Source organism: Hemiscyllium ocellatum, chromosome 11 (genome assembly GCF_020745735.1).
Source record: "Hemiscyllium ocellatum isolate sHemOce1 chromosome 11, sHemOce1.pat.X.cur, whole genome shotgun sequence".
NCBI classification, from domain to species: Eukaryota; Metazoa; Chordata; class Chondrichthyes; order Orectolobiformes; family Hemiscylliidae; genus Hemiscyllium; species Hemiscyllium ocellatum.
The window spans coordinates 74,964,657-74,982,223 of NC_083411.1; the positions used below are offsets into that span (position 1 = coordinate 74,964,657).

General features: G+C 41.7%; 1 protein-coding gene across 6 annotated transcripts in view; it reads left to right on the plus strand.

Moving 5' to 3' along the window:
• Positions 1-17,567, plus strand: part of elf1 (E74-like ETS transcription factor 1) — a 269,290-nt gene that overhangs the window by 143,204 nt on the left and 108,519 nt on the right. Inside the window, exon 1 of one of the 6 annotated variants that reach the window (XM_060832624.1) lies at positions 6,436-6,455. The exons of 4 other annotated variants lie outside the window; for them this stretch is intronic. The gene's annotated coding sequence lies outside the window, so the exon portion shown is untranslated. Of the gene's footprint in view, positions 1-6,435; positions 6,456-9,673; positions 9,722-17,567 lie in introns of those variants that run through there. One more of the 6 variants, XM_060832623.1, reaches the window with a different exon arrangement.

The following is a 17,567-nucleotide window of genomic DNA, read 5'->3' on the forward strand; positions in this document are numbered from 1 at the left end:
AAAGTGGACAGCCTCACATTTTCCCACCTTTTATAATCCATTTGTGTCCCCTCTCCGACCCTGTTTCTATCCTTTTGCAGGATCTTTGTATCCTCATCAAACTTGCTTTCATGCCTTTTATTGTACCATTGGCATACTTGGCTCAGATTCTGCCAGTCATACAGTCATAGAGATGTACAACATAGAAACAGACCCTTTGGTCCAACCCATCTGTGCTGACCAGATATCCTAAATTAATCTAGTCCCATTTGTCAGCATTTGGCCCATATCCCTTTTAGACCTCTTGCTTTTCATGCACCCACCCAGATGTCTCTTAAATGCTATAATTGTAGCAGTCTCCACCACTTCCTCTGGCAGCTCATTCCATACATGCACCACACCCTCATGAAAAAACTGCCCCCGAGGTCCCCTCTAAATCTTTCCCCTCTCATCCTAAACCTATGCCCTCTCTAGTTTTGGTCTCGCCCAGACCAGGGAGAAGACCTTGCCTATTCACCCTATCCAAACCTGTCATGATTTTATAAACCTCTAAGGTCACCCATCAGCCTCCGACTAGACAAGGTCTATTCAGCCTCTCCCTATAGCTCAGTCCTGACAACATATTCTTGAGTTACTGTTGCTCTTGCTTTCACAACATCTTCCACCACCCGATCACATTTCAAAGTTCTTAAAGGAGGCAGTGAGACATTTCAAATTGTTTTCAGTTACTGTTCAAAAGCAGGAAACGGGGCAGCTACTGTGGACAGGAAGCAACATAGACACAATAAAATAAATGACCAAATCATTTGTTTTCATGTGTCGGTTGAGTAATTAAATATTAGGTAGGAACTTGAGGAGCACTTTGTCTGTTCTTCTTTGAAATAACAGTGTAGGTTCCTGACCCCTCTTAACCTGAGATGGAGCTCTGGCTAACCCCTGATGTAAAGTATAGCTCCTCTGACAGGCTCCCACCCGCTGTGCTACATAGAAGTATGAGCCTTGTTTATATATTTACGTTTGTTGAAATGGGCTTGAACCCACAAACATCTGACTGAGACATGATAGCTGATCTCTTACGCTGCCTTTATGGTGCATCAGTTTTATTTGGAAAATAGAGACGGGAGGGGAACAATGGAAACCAGAGCTTGTGAGTTAACCTTTGAAACTGAGGAAAACAATGACTGAACTGTCTCACCCCTCTCTCTGACTTTCAGTCGCAGACCATTGTGTCGTGTTTCTGGCAATTCTCTCGTCATTGTAGTGCTTGGGTTCATAGGGTTCCAATGCCCAGCTGATTTTAGGATCTTGATTTCAGGATCTTGACCCCAGGCCACAACTGTGCTGCTGATTTGGCATGACCTTTTAAAATCCCCTGATTGGTCCAGAGGTTAGCTTTAGCATCCAACCAGGCATCACCATGAGGTGGGAGCTGCCTGTAAAAGGCAAGTCACCAGTGGCAGACATGCTGGGCCCTGCTGATATATCGTAGAGGAAAGCAAGCAGTACCTTGGACAGCTAGCAGGTCTCACCATGCGCAGCAGAGGGCATTCGGCTAACTGCTAAGTACTGTGCATGATCTGGCAGAAGATCCCTGGGTTCCAACCTATTTTTCACTGTGTTAAGAATACTTTTACCTCCTGCTACGTGCTGAATTGCGGAAAATTGTTTGTTTGGATTTCAGTTTGAAAATTGAGTCATTAGCAGTCTCATTAGGGACTTCTAAGCGACTGCTGGGCATGTACATGGACAGCAGTGAATTGTGGGGTGTGTAAGTTAGGTTATTTTATTTTACATTAAGATTAATCCTCATCACAAAATTATGGGCCGAAGGGCTTGTTCTATGCTGTACTTTTCTATGTTCCATGTTCTCTATGTTCAATTCCTTTTCTCGTCTGCCCGCTAACAAGCTCCTCAAATGACAATTGTGTCCTCAACTCCCATCTCTGCGCCACAGCCCCCAAACCCCACTGCAGCACTTTGAACTTTGAAGCATGTCCCGGGGATGCTTGGATTCAGCAACACCTTTTGGGATTGCAATCTTCAAATCTGCATCAACACTGTCCTCCAAAGTGCACTGAAAATCCAGCACTGGGTTTGGCTACTTCTGTACTGAGCCTAAGTCATCAATTTTGCACATTTTACAGTATGATACTCCCATTTGTCTGTGGAAAGAAGCCCTGATCTTCAGCGCTATCAAAAAGCGGTCAGTGCTATGAAAAGAAGTACAAGTGCAATTAATTGTACCTATAAAAAAAACTCTTGCATCTTAAAGAGCACTGAATTTCATTCTCAGCACTTGCACATCTGACCTGTCATTACTGAGTGCAGTGAGTGCAGCAGGGGGTGGAGTGCAAGTAGTGTTGACGGAAGATTGTGGGAAGCTCAAGGGTGGGGTTACCAGTCCTCTGCAGCAAAGCACCACTGATGCTGATCTTGTCGATCAGTATGCAAGTATTGGGCTCACTTTCACCATTAGTGTTTTCTATTCCAAGACAAAAGTCAATGGATTGTGATTGTTTCAGAAGCTGGACCTCCATGCACTTTGGTTCACTTGACAGAAAGCAGTTGATTTGAGACTAAACGTGAGCATTCTGTCCAGTTTGCAACAGTAAGGGCCACTTTCTTAGGCTTCTCATATTAGGGGAATTTGCTATTCAAGCAAATTCTATCTGCCAAGTAACTCGACCGGATTCCCCATTCAGACTTTGTCTAGGCAGGAATGCAGTGAGACGTAACTGTATAGAAGACTGGTGTCACTGGGTTTGCTTGGGGAGATGCCTAGCTAGACTGGTTAAGCTCACGAAAAGAATTTACTCGTCTCTCATTTCTTTCATAGAGTCATTGAAATCTACAGCACAGATAAAGGCCCTTCAGCCCATCGAGTCTGTGCCTGTCAAAAACGAGCACTTAACTATTCAAATTCTATTTTCCAACACTTGCTCATTGCCACTTGGCATTAAATTGTACTTAAATGTAATGAAGGTTTCTACCTTGACTCGCCTTCCAGGCAATGAATTCCAGATTCTATGAATTCAAGTATTTTTAATGAATCAATATTCTCAGTTCGACGTTGGACAGGCTCTGGGTTTCCAATGATCTGTCAAATGTTTTCACTTCCCAAAATTTTCACTGCCTTCTCCAGAGGGGAATATAAATCCAACTTGTGACCTACATGTTTGATTTGAAGTTGGTTTTACTATTTAGGACTATCAGTTTGTGCGAGTCTGACACATGCACAATGCTCATTGCTGCTAAATCCTGTCACAGACCAGTTATTGTAAAGAAATGCATAGGTCCAGTGTTTTCTCAAGGCCTGGACTATGTCAGGAATTTGGAAGGATCCCAGTTTAGGATGATCATGCAAGAAAACTTCATTAGGCCCCACATAGGGAACAACTCCATGAAACATAATCAAAATGACACTTAGTGAAAAAAATAAGAAGATTCAGATGCATAGATTGAAACTTAATGAGTAAAGGTAATGCTGTTTCTATTTCTGAAACAAAAATGGAGTCCTGGAGAAACTCAACAAGTGTGGCAGCATCTGCAAAGAGGAAAGCGTATACTCTATGGTCTCTTGAGCCAAGTTCCAGGATTTGTCTTAGTTGCATCTGCCAGTTAATGTTTTTCTCCATAGATGCTGCCATACATGCTGAGTTTCTCCAGCACTTCATTTTTTTTTTGTTTCAGAAACAGGACCAGCATTACTTTGATTCATTATGTTTCAATCTATGGACCTGAACCTTACCATATTTTTCACTGTGTCATTTTCATTGAGTATCATGGAGGATTTCCCTCAGTAGGGCCGAGCAAAGTTTTCTTGCATAATCATCCTCAGCAACTCAGCAAGTGTGGCAGCATCTGCAAAGAGTAAAAAGTGAGGTCTGCAGATGCTGGAGATCAGAGCTGAAAATGTGTTGCTGGTTAAAGCGCAGCAGGTCAGGCAGCATCCAAGGAACAGGAAATTCGACATTTCGGGGCCCGATGAAGGGCTTTTGTCCGAAACGTCGAATTTCCTGTTCCTTGGATGCTGCCTGACCTGCTGCGCTTTAACCAGCAACACATTTTCAGTTCAGCATCTGCAAAGAGGAAAGCATATACTCTGTGGTCTCTTGAGCCAAGTTCCAAGATTCGTCTTAGTTCCATCTGCCAGTTAATGTTATTCTCTATTGAAACTGCCACACTTGCTGAGTTTCTCCAGCATTGGCTTTTTGTTTTAGATTTCCAGCATTGCAGTTCTTTGTCATTATTCTGTTGGTTCTGTTCCTGTTACTTTACAAGGATGAGGTCTACCTCTTCAGGGATAGAGTTAGTCAGCTTTAGATATATTGATCGGCATGGCAGCAGCTCACCAATCAAACAAAACATCTTGTTACAGTGCCTGGGAGAACTAGGGTGTGGAGGTGCCAGTGCTGGACTGGGGTGGAAAAAGTTAAAAGTCACACAACACCAGGTTATAATCCAACAGGTTTATTTGGAAGTACAGGCTTTCAGAGCACTGCTCCTTCATCAGGTAGCTAGTCGGGTATGATCACAGGACGCAGAATTCATAATAAAAGATCAAAATGTCATAAGACTGATGCGACGTAGTGAACAAACCTCGATTGCTGTAAAGTCTTTAATCAGTTAGAATGGGTTGCAGGTTTCGATTCATTAATATGTAAATCCCAGGACTTCTTTCAAGTCACATTCCTGAGATAATTTAAGGTTTTATTTTAAAAAAGTGACATCTCAGCTCAGACAATGCATTTAAAGGTGTGAGGTTAGAGCCAATTTCCGAAATGGGAATTTAAGAAATATTGCATGGATGGGCTGCCTACAGATTGTGCTCTTTGAACAAAATAAAATTATCATATTCTAAAAGTGCATTGCCCCTGTATGTTCAGTGTTGAAGTTGATGGTTTCACTTTGACAGAATGTCATTCTTTCATGAGCTTTTCCCATTTGGTTCGCTTCTTATTAATTGCCGCATTGACTAGATGTTGGTCACCTTACACCTTGCAGCTCAAGGGCTGAAGAGCTTGAAGCCTTGATAGGGAACAATGAGTCAGTATTTCCCAACAAGATTACTGTCTTGGCTTTTTAAAGCTGTGATACATTATCTGCCTGCTCAGTCTGTAATGTTATTATCCTGAAGGAGATCAATAACTTGTTTCTTTAAAAATCTGAAGTGAAGCAATAGTTTCCACAGTTTTAAAACAAATGCTTTCTTCCAGAACAGGTCAAAGAAAGCACACATTAAATATTTTAGGTAACCACTTGCATCAATTCAGGGTTTTAGAACACCAGTTAAACAAGACTTAGTACACAAATTGTGGTTGATAATAATCACACATTAAAATAACAGATGCATCTAAGACAGATCTTACATGTTGGCTCACAAAACCATACAGTATGTGCGCCTCAGTGTCAGTCAAAATCCTTTAAAATTCTTCCTTCCTCACAGAATTTTAGTACCTCTTCTTTTAGAATTAGCCTTCTTCTCAACCTGGGCTTGATTGTCTTCGTAAAAAGTGGCTCATGTCTAGAGAAACTCCTCAGTCCGCTTGCAGTGGAATGAATGGTTCTGATCCAGTTTATCTTAAAATAACCAAAGCAGCTTCAGTACCTGCATGTCTGCCATTCCTAGTTCCTGAAGCTAGCTTTCCTCATTTTCAGCCTGCTTATACTGCACCACTGGGATCATCATCTGCACTTATTTGTTTATGCAAAAGTTGGGAAAACACGTTAGTGTTTACACCAGCCTTCTTACAATACCAGTGTTGCACATTTAAATACACATCTGCTGTATCTGGCATACTGTATCAAGCTTCCATCATTGTAGAAACGCAAAGGTATCTATTTGCAGTTCTGATGAACAATGGAATATGCATTATCCATGGGAAATCTAAGTGTTCCTGGTCTCAACAGATTTTTCCAAGACTTTTTGTGGTCTCCCTTATCCCTCAGTTATGATCTCTTTTGTGGGTGAATGTTTTCTTTCTCACTCCCCAAGTGCGTGCACCGTTTATTTTTGCATGCATCTGTCTTGCTTTGTGTGGCTGTTTTTAATTTTCCATCTCACTCTTTCCTTCCCCCACCTCCCACCTGAGGAGACAGTTCTGTTGATGAGTTTGGGGCCTATTAAAACGGTTTTTGCATTACACTACTCAGACTTTTCATTAAATCTATTTTCAAAAGACTCAACCCCTTGAAGCAAAGCCTCAGTTAATATTTTAAAAAAATTGCTAAAATTTAAATTTCCAACTGTGCTTGTCTCGAGAAACACACTGTTGGTAATTGTCTATAAAGTTTGTGTTTGTGTGTGCTTTACATAGAAGGAAGAGGAGCAAATGAGCTGGCTCACTGAGGTCCAGTGTCTAATGTCATGTGATCGGAAACCACCTTGGTGACAAGCATGAATTTGTTCTGTCACAGGAAACCATATATTCAACCACATAGCAGAATAAATGAACCAAGAGGATGGCTGGGGCCTAGTGAGTACACAAATAGGAGCACTTATCAGAAAATTTTCCAAGTTTTTAATTTGAATAGAGTTACAGATGTACGAAACAGACCCTTGGGTCCGCTCGTCCATGCTGACCAGATATCCTAACCTAACCTAGTCCCATTTGCTAGCACTTGGCCCATATCACTCTAAATCAAGATTATAGTGGCGCTGGAAGAGCGCCTCACGTCAGGCAGCATCCGAAGATCAGGAAAATCAACATTTTGGGCAAAAGTACTTCATCAGCAGAGAGAGGGAGGAGAACTTCTTCAAGGTAGGCATCCTTGGAAGAGGATTCGCAGTAAGGTTAAAATCAACTAGGCAGAAGTGGGTACTGCAGATGCTGGAGATCAGAGTCAAGATTAGCGTGGTGCTGGAAAAGCACAGCAGGTCTGGAAGCATCCGAGGAGCAGGAAAATCAACGTTTCGGGCAACAGCTCTTCATTAGAGCCCGAAACGTCGATTTTCCTGCTCCTCGGATGCTGCCAGATCTGCTGTGCTTTTCCAGCACCACTCTAATCTTGACTCTGATCTCCAGCATCTGCAGCACCCACTTCTGCCATATCCCTCTACACCTTTCCTATTCATATATCCATCCAGATGCCTTTTAAATGCTTTAATTGCACCACCACATCCTCTGGCAGTTCATTCCATACATGCAGCACCCTCTGTATGAAAAAGTTGCCCCTTAGGTCCCTTTTACATCTTTCCCCTCTCACCCTAAACCTATGCCCTCTAGTTCTGGATTCCCCCAACCCAGGGAAGGGACTTTGACTGTTTACCCTGTCCATGCCCCTCATGATTTTATAAACCTCTATAAGGTCACCCCTCAGCCTGTGATGCTCCAGGGAAAACAGTCCCAGCCTGTTCAACCTCCTGTAGCTCAAATCCTCCAACCCTGGCAACAGCCTTGTAAATCTTTTTTGAACCCTTTCAAGTTTCACAACATCCTTCCAATAGGAAAGAGACCAGAACTGGCTCGTTTCACATCAGCCAAGCTGCCTGCTGATGGCATGATGAGGCTGAGCCATCTGCTGTGCAGCAATCCGAACACCGAACCTGGGGATGACTGATTCCGTGACCAAGTCAGAGTGAGAAAGAAAAACTTAAATTCAGGTAGAACCTTTTCACAATCCCAGGACATTCCAAAGTATTTTTCATGTGTAGTCGCTGTTTATAATGAAACAATAGCGAGTTCTCACAGCCAATAATGTGATGGGGCCGGGAGTTATCATCCTTTTGTGATTTTAGTTGTGGATTACGTATTAGGCAGGACACCAAGAATAACTCACCTGTTTCTAATTTGAAGTAATGACGTGGGTGTTTTAGTCCCAGATAACAGAGCTGATAGGGCCTCAGTTTAACATCTATCCTAAAAGATAGGAACTTCAAACATTATAATGTCAACCTCAGTACCGCATTGGTGTGTCAGCCTGGGATGTTTGTTCAAAACTGTGGAGTGAACCTTGAACCCACAACCTTTTGACACGCAAGTGTGCTGTCAACTGAGGGCACCCCTCCAGTCAGAGCACTGTAGTTTCTGATTTGCTATCTCTTCACGCTGATCCAGTCCCTGGGTGTCCAGATCGAGGAGTGGTTCATCAAGTGATTCCCTCCACAATTGAACAGACAGAGCGCCCCCCACCCCAACATTCCCAGTAGGAGATTAGGACAGATATTCAAGGCAATCAACAGTCCTACATAGATGATGCATTAAAAAAATGCAAATAAAGACTGAAGTATTTGATTTAGATGCCATCTTTGCAACAGATGAGTGGATAGTGACATTGTATCCTCTTGTGTGATCTTGAACAGTATTAAGTGCTATCAAGGTGAGCTGATATGACAGCAGCTTTATTTTACTGTAACATGAAATTCCTGTTTGGTTCTGATTGGTTTCCAGGCAGCTGCCCACTTCGCTGGTAGTCAGCACTGGTGTAATCGGCAACTGCAAGCCAGAAACGTGGCTGTATGTATTTGGAGGCTTGTGGAACAGTTGTGTCTTGACTGAGGATCAACATGTGGTTATGAACTGTTATGAAGTAGTTACTTTTAAGTTGGTCTTCAGAGGATGATGATTGCAGCCAGTCCCTATATAAAGCTATGTTGCATCTTCCAACTAACAGGCAGCTGCTGGTTAGTAACATTGCGATTTCTGTTGGCTGCATAGGATTTGTGTTTTAGGAATGCATCATGCAAACCTACCATATTGATTGAGATAAGACCAATGTGCTGTGTTTCCGATGTATTCCCGTGTCTCTGTGTTGATTTCTTTTATCGCTGTTGGTTCAGTTTCAATCTTTTTTTTGACTGCCCAGCTTTGAGCTAATATTTAAGTGGACAGGTAACCTGTGCTTGAGCTGCTGCTGGTGCCACAGCAAGTGCATGTCAGTAGCGAACTAGTGTTAGCTCGCACTTCCACACCACACCTTGTTCATGGGAGATACTAATAATGGGGAGGTCCCTGATCTATAGCCTTGAAACTAAACTGATTGCAAGAAGTTGATTGTGACACACCTCTCACAACTGCAAATAAAATGGGTTCTTTTTTATTCATTCATGGGATGAGGACATTGCTGGCTCGGCCCATCCCGAATTGCAGTTTTGCAATCCAGTTGGTGCAGAGAACTTCATTGAGAGGTATCAAAGTCGCAGGTATTTCTGACAGTGGTATAATACCTCAGGAGTCATTCATTCCATCCCTGCTTTCTCCTTATACTCCTGATAATTCATGCAGGGACTGTTACTTTGGCCATTCTTCATTTGGGGCGGCATGGTGGCTCAGTGGTTAGCACTGCTACCTCACAGCGCCAGAGACCCGGGTTCAATTCTCGCCTCAGGCAACTGTCTGTGTGGAGTCAGCACATTCACCTGGTGTCTATGTGGGTTTCCTCCCGGTGCTCCGGTTTCCTCCCGCAGTCCAAACATGTGCAGTTCAGGTGAATTGGCCACGCTAAATTGCCCGTAGTGTTAGATGAAGGGGTAAATGTAAGGGAATGGGTCTGGGTGGGTGGCGGGTCGGTGTGGACTTGTTGGGCCAAAGGGTCTGTTTCCACACAGTAAGTAATCTAATCTAATAACTTTGACACTGATTTGTTAATGAGTTATTTGCCTTTGGGTGGTATTTCAGATCAATTTTTATCTCTTTTTCATATTCTCATTCTCACGCACATTGTCCAGCAGAAGCCTTTGGGCAGCAACTGGAGTAAACCGCTCCCCACCCTCCCAACCTCCTTGCTCTTCCCGCACACCGAGGTACGTTGTAATCTGCTTGCATTAAAGGAAAAGAGTATGATTTTATAAAGTTTAGTGATTGGTCAGAAGATTTTCCAGAATATAGAAAGCAACAAAGATTAACATTCACAACCTTTGCCTCATTTTTAAAAGGATAATTTTAGTCATTAAGCCATACAGCACAGCAACAGACCCTTTGGTCCAACTCATCCATGCTGAGCATTGAAGGACTTTAGGCTCAATCTACAAACTTATTTTCTTTTATGTGTGAGCCAAGTCCTGCGTGCTCTTTAAATAAAGCAATAGGAAAAGATATTTAATCTTACACTTTTAGTTTTATTCTAACAATAAGTGGATAAAGCATACAGAACTCTGGGTCTTAACCTTTCTATCCCTGACAAACTACTAAGTAAGTCAGTTCACAAAGACAAAAGACGTATATTTGTCCCTGATCCAGTCTTTTATACCATACAAAACATCATACCATCACTCAAGTGAAATTGTCTTCTAATTGGCCGTTGCTCTGACTCCATTCCCCACCTCCTCGCATTCCCGGATGTCCGATCCCACGTGATCTTCCCTTTTCTGAGACAAAGGAGCACCACGCGGCCTCCTTTCGGGCGCGAAACGGCCAACTTGCACACTTCCAGGGCGCGAAACGGCCGATCATGTGACCTCCCGGCACTCTTCCGGAGCGCAAAACAGGGAGACCACGTGACCGCGCCCGCGTCTCGGAGCACCACGTGGTCATCCTCTGCGCACGCATCAGAGGACCACGTGACCTCCAAGCGCCGAGGATGCGCCCACTCACAGTCAGAATCTATCCTACCGGTAAGCTATATATATATTTACAACATAATCCCAAACTGAACGAGTCCCAGCCACCTGGTCTTGAGCATATCTCTCCAAACATTTCTTATTCATATACTTACAATAACTGTAAGAAATCTAGAAGTATTTGAAAGAAGTAAGAAAGCATTTTTTTTAGAAAAACACCAACATTTTATGTTTGACTAATTTATTGGAATTCTTTGAGGAAGTAACAAACCATGTGGATAAAGAGGAACCTGTGGCTATGTGTACTTAAATTTTCAGAAGACATTTCACAAAGTGCTAGTGCAAAGGTTACTACATAAAATAAGAGCTAAAGTTGTAGAGGTAACATATTAGGATGGACAGAGTATAGGTCAGTGACCAGAAATCATAGGTATAAATGCATCTTTTCAGATTGTATATTGTAATGAATAAATGCTATAAAAATCAGTGCTGGACTTAAGCTATTTACAGTACACATAGATAACTTGGATGAATGGAGCTAAATGTAAAGTTAAATTTGCGAGCGATACAAATATAGGTAGGAAAGTAAAATGTGAAAGTGACTTAAGGAGTCAGTAAAGATATGTGGAAAGGATAAGTTAATGGATAGAAACTTTGCAGAGAAAGTATAATGAGGAAAAATATGAACTTGTCTATTTGGGTAGGAAGAAGAGACGAGAAGCATTTTATTTAAACAATGAGATATCGCAGAACATTATGGTACAGAGAGATCTGGTTATCTGGTGCATGAAGCACAAAAAGTTAGTATACAGGCACAGCATGTGATTAGCAATGATTTAGAAAGGGGATGTTTGCTGTTGATTGCAAGGGGAAATAGCATATAAAAGTAAGGATGCTTTACCTCATTTGTACAGGTCATTTGTGAGGCCACATCCAGAGAGCTGCATGCGGTTTTGATCACTTTATAATAAAAACACAACATAATTACATTCAAAGCTTCAAGGTTTCACAGATGATTCGGAGTGAGTGAGTGAGTTACTTTGAGGAAAAGGTGGACCTGAATCATTGGGAAATTTAGAAGGTTGAACAGTAACCTTCTTGAATCATTCAAGATTTGTTTGTAATTTATAGGAGGGTTGGTGAAAGGAAGATTTTCCTTGTGGGAGAGGTTAAAGCAAGGAGACAAAGTCTGAAAAGAAGCTGTCCATTTTTATTCTTTCCTGCGGCGTGGGTGTTGCTGGAAAGGTCATTATTCATTGTCTATTGTTAATTGTCCTTGAACTGGGTGACTTACTAGGCCACATCAGAAGATCTGTGTTCTGAAGATCTGACAGCAAAGTGCAGCTAAGATCATAGTTGATTATTCCTGCTCATAATTTTTCTTCCATATCTATATTTGCATGTAGATATTGAACCTGAGACTGTCTGGTCTTGCAGTGCCATTAATTTTTTTTGATTTTGTCTGATGGATTGAGAGCGTCTCCCGGAAAAGCACAAACTGGAATCTGTCTTCTGTCTGGCCAATGTTTAAATGCCCAAGGTTGCACACTGTGCTTAGCTGATGTGCAGGTAATCTTTTCAGAAGCGCAAAGCTGAAAACAGCCCTTTGTTAGTGAAATGAAACAAAGAACTGTAGATGCTGGGGCTCTGAAATGAACAAAAGTCCAAAATGCTGCAGGTCTGGCAGCATCTGTGGAGAGAAAACAAAGTTAATGTTTCACTCTTGAGATCCTTCTTCCAAACTAAAAGCAGCTAGGTATAGGTAGTATTAAGCTGAGGACAGGTTCCGGGGGTGGGTGGGCAGGGTGTTGTGATGAAAGGTTACAGAGAGAAGGCAGAAGAATGGGGTTGAGAAACATTTTAGCAATGCAGAGCAATAATTTGGCTAAAGCGACTGAATGCAAGTTTGCTCGTAATACCAATTTGCTCGTAATACCAATATAGGCAGGAAAGTAAAATCTGGAAAGGACTTAAGGATTTAGTAAATGTGGAGCAGACTTGATGGGCCAAATGGCCTAATACTGCACCTATATCTTATGGGCCTTGTTCTCATGCTTTATCTTTCCCTCATCCATATTTTCATACGCTTCTGAGTTTCAAAAAAATCCATGGTTTTTACATTTACCTCATTAGTTGAATTTTCACATGATTCAAACATAATTGTCTAAATTTTTAATTAGTTTCATTCAACTGCTTTAAACGTTCTGGATTTTAGAAACCTATTGTTGAGTGGCAGGTTCTAATTGATTGATAACAGAATCTAAGGCTTAGTTTGGGTTTGATTAAGTTCAAGCATGTTAAACAATAGCCCTCAATCAAGCTGAAATAATTGGGCTGCTTTTTTGGATGCTTTTCTTGCAGAGCTCCTGTAGTGATTGTAACGGGCAGGAGCTCACCTTGTACCTTTACCACCCGAAGAAGAGAACAAATTTCTTCTGAGACGTTTCGGGCACAAGAGGCAAGCTCCCACAGTCCGGTTTGCTCCCACAGTCCGGTTTCCTCCCACAGTCCAAAGATGTGCGGGTCAGGTGAATTGGCCATGCTAAATTGCCCGTAGTGTTAGGTAAGGGGTAAATGTAGGGGTAAGGGTATGGGTGGGTTGCGCTTCAGCGGGTCGGTGTGGACTCGTTGGGCCGAAGGGCCTGTTTCCACACTGTAAGTAATCTAATCTAATCTAAAGCTGCTGTGCGTCACAATCACCACAGTTCAGTTTCGAGAACGAGCTATCTCGTGGCTGAGCCGTTCGAGAGGTGTTTCTGGAATATTACAAAAGGTCACAGGGTCCTGATTAGTCTCCATCGTTTTTTTTAAAGGTACTTTATTGCACAATTTCAGAGGCAGAGTAACAGTTGTGCATTGTTTTAAAACGATGGAATGTAGTTTTCCTTATTTCACTAGCTCTGATGAGAAAGGTAAACAATTCAAAATGACAACTTCCTTCCCAGTTCGAGGCGTTTCGATGGTTGCCATGGAATAAGACCATATGTGGGGCTGAAAGGGGAAGGCAGGGCGAATAGTCAAGCTCATTCAAAGAGCCAGTGTGGACTTGAGGGGCTGAATGGTCAATTTTTCGTGCAGAGGATGGTGTGTGTATGGAATGAGCTGCCAGAGGAAATGGTGGAGGTTGGTACAATTCCAACATTTAAAAGGTATCTGGACGGGTCTGTGAATAGGTAGGGTTTAGAGGCACATAGGCCAATTGCTATTGTAAATATGGTGAAACCAGTTTTCAAGATTGGCTCTGACCTTTCTAAATGGTTGCTTCGCCTATTTAACTGTGTTGGAGAAAGAATAGGGCCTGTTTTTGGCTGCAGCTCTGAACAAAACAATTAATTTAAATTAGAATAAAAGTGTGCAAAACATTTCATCGATCCTAGGGTATGAAAATCTAACCATCTTGCACAGGATGGATTAATTAATCACATAGTGCTTTCTAAAAATCTTTACAAAGACATATTATCTTGAGCATCCTTTAGTTGGAAGGTCATGTTGCGGGTATACAGGCCATTTTTGAAGTAGTGTATGTAATTCTGATCTCCCTCCTATTAGAAGGATGTTGTGAAACTTGAAAGGATTCAAATGATTTGCAGGATGTTGCTAGGGCTGGAGGGTTTGAGGTATAGACAGAGGCTGGATAGGCTGGGGCAGTTTTCCCAGAAGCATAGGAGGCTGAGGGGTGACCTTATAGAGGTTTATAAAATCATGAGGGCATCGATAGGGTAAATAGACAAGACCTTTTCCCTGGGATGGGGCATCCAGAACTAGAGGGCATAGATTTTGGGTGAGAGGGGAAAAAAATTAAATGGGATCTAAGGGTCAATTTTTCGTGCAGAGGATGGTGCGTGTATGGAATGAGCTGCCAGAGGAAATGGTGGAGGTTGGTACAATTCCAACATTTAAAAGGTATCTGGACGGGTCTATGAATAGGTAGGGTTTAGAGGCACATAGGCCAATTGCTGACAAATGGGACTGGATTACTTTGGGATATCTGGTCAGCATGGACGAGTTAGACTGAAGGATCTGTTTCTGTGCTGTGCATTTATGGCTCTAAACGGACATGTGGATCATTTTAGTTAAATGATGGATGATGATAAACAGGACTATTTGGGGGAATGGAGGGGTCCACAATCCCAGTGCTGAGAGAGAAATGAATTGCTTTCAGCAAATATGTAGCAGCTAACTAACTGTAACAACGAACTTTCAGTGGTGGGGCAGATCCTTTTCTTAATGGCTACCACTTAGTACCAGCATTGCACAGCAAAATAGAATTTAAAAAACTGCATTTCTTTAAAAACTCAACACTAGATTAAACTCTGATCAGTAAAACCTTATGGTGACAGTTTGTTACAGTATCAGAACTGACCCTTGTTTGTCTTGTGTGAATTTCAATAGCTTCTTAAAGGTAACAACAAATCCTTTCTGTTTCGTTAGACCTTTACTCTTATTTGCTTTTCCCTGAGGCTAAGTATTTAGATTTTTTTTGTTTAAGCATGCATGTCTGCTTGCAGTCATAATTCGTGCTTGGAATTGATTTACTTCAATGTTTTCTTCTCTCCTTCTAAGGCAGCTCCACCCCCAGGTTTCAAGTTGAGCAACATACTTCTTATGCTGTTGTGTGACCAACAGCAAGGAGGAGCATAAATATGAGCTGAGGCAACTTAATATCCTCTTCATGTTTCGTCCCCTCTACCTCTCTCCTGTGTTCTTCAGTATCCTGGCCATTGTAAAATATAGGCACAAGATGGATGGAGCAAGTTTAATTTCACTGTCATCCTTTTTTGTTGTTGTTATTATTTATTGTGTTGGAGCCTCCAGAGCCTGAAACCTAGAATTATAGTATGGTATATGCCAACCAAAGAGAGACTTTGCATTTATGTAGCACCTTTTTATAATTTTGAGGTTTTACTGCTGTAATGGGGCAGCCAGTTGCATGCAGCAAGCTCTCAAAGAGCAATGTATTAATGTTGGGACAGTTTTGTTTTTTGTTGGTAGAAGGCTCAGTGTATTTTTTTTCTGGACACTGGGCAGAAGATCCCTTCTTCTTTCCTTCAGGGTAGGGTTCCACGTCGTTTTACACCCGCCGGAGAGGGCAGGTAAGAGCTTAGGAAAAACACCTGAAAGGCACATTAATGGACCAGTTTTGGATGCCTCAATGTTTTTTAAATTTTTTTTACTTGTGTTTATTTCTCCAAGTCATGCCTTTTGGTTGGACATTCTGACATTGAATGTGCAGGCGGCTTCTGAGGTAATCTCAAGTTAACTTTTAGCTGCCTTTTTGTGCACTGTATTCCTGGAAGTTGGGAAGGGGAAGGCACTCGCAGTGGGATTATGATTCAGGCCAGTTGTACACTCCCATGTCCTTTATCTTGCTGTTGCGATGTGACTGTACCTTTAGTTGTTACATTGGAATACTTTCCCTAAATTGCTCCACCTCTTCCCTCCCAAGATGTTTCTTAAAACTGTTTTCTTTAACCAACCCTTGATGATCTGAGTGTAAATTTTATACTCATCTGAGGCACCTGGGAGTGTATTGTTTTGTTGAAGGTGCCATATAAATGCAACTTGTTGTTAAGGTTGAATTTATTTTAATGCCCAATTTGCAGTAAGTCACATGCAGTATTTCTTTATACTGGTTCCAAAGGGGAAAAAAAACTGAAACCCTGATAATACCAGCTCCTTCGTGCTATATATCTTAGGGTTACCATACTGTTGTGGGTTTATTATTACCATTTTTGCTTATCTTCCCAACAGCAGTTTAATAGCAGTGGGAAACTAACTGCAGCCTGAAGCACTTCTAACCAGTTTCCTGATAAATAGTATACATTATAACGAGTAAAAAAAAAAGCCAGTGGTTCTAAGCGAGTAATTGAACCGCTGAGTTCTGACTCTTGTGAGCCACTTAAACTGTGCATTCTCACTTTGATGTCAATGCACCCAAGTTGGCTCGCTCACTGTTTGTAGCCCACCACCATACATCAATTATCTATAATATATTAATATATGTATAATGGTACCAAAGAGCATAAGAGGTTTCTACTGCATACTGAAAGGATAATTTGTATTTTCTGTGTCTTTAGATATTCAGCTGTAAATATTGAAGAGATAAGTTTCTTATTTTGGGAACTGGGAAAATTATTTGTATTTTATAGTCCTGGGTTAATTTCCTTAGCGCATATGTGTTTCTGAGAATTCCATGCAGTAAAGTGTATCTATTTTCCGGTGGTGCTTTCTGGGATCTCTACAGAATGCCTTAACAACAATGCAATGGTCATCCACATTTCTTCAATGTTAGTGGCAGATTGATGTAGCCTTCTGAAAAATCCTCATCCAACTTCCTGTGATCTGATATGTTTTTTTCAGAAACAGCAGCACCACTATTTTCCTAGACTTCTCTTTATGTCTTCCACACTAAACCCCATTCTGTCGTCTTTCTTTTCTCGCTCTGCTCTGTGTGGTAAAGCACGTAGGTCATTTTTTTTGCATGTGATAGATGCCATTGATTTGGTGGCTGATGGACATTGGCATTCTTGGCAGAGTGAAAAGAGGGTTTGAATAAACAAGTGTACTTTATTCACTGCAGGTTTTAGGTATACAATGTTTGCACCAGTTTATTCCTAAGGAAATTTGTTTATGTTGAGTGTGCAGCTTTCTGACTAACCCATTCCTCTGTGAATCGGTTTTGCTAATTAGCATGTCTCTGTCATGCTAAATCTTCAATGCTGTAAGATGGCATCTGTCTTATTGTCGTGTAAATCTAACATACACGTTTACAATTCAGAGCATCTTCCTTCCCAAATGAATACGACAAGTGGCTTGACTCTGATGTACCGGGGAGGCAGGTTTGGGTGGGGGACGTGGATCAAGTTCGATGCTTATGGAAGTTGTTGTCTTTGTATGGAACTGGAGAATTATTTTTTTTTAAAAATGCAGCAGCCTTGACATTGAGTCTACAGCATTATGGGCTCAAGCTTATCTCCAGAGTTGTAAACATATAAACCTAGATTGGCGTGACAGAGTAACACTGTTGGATCTGCTGTCTATGAGAGAATAGGTTCAGACCCTTTCAGGTGAAGCATATTTTGAAGGACAG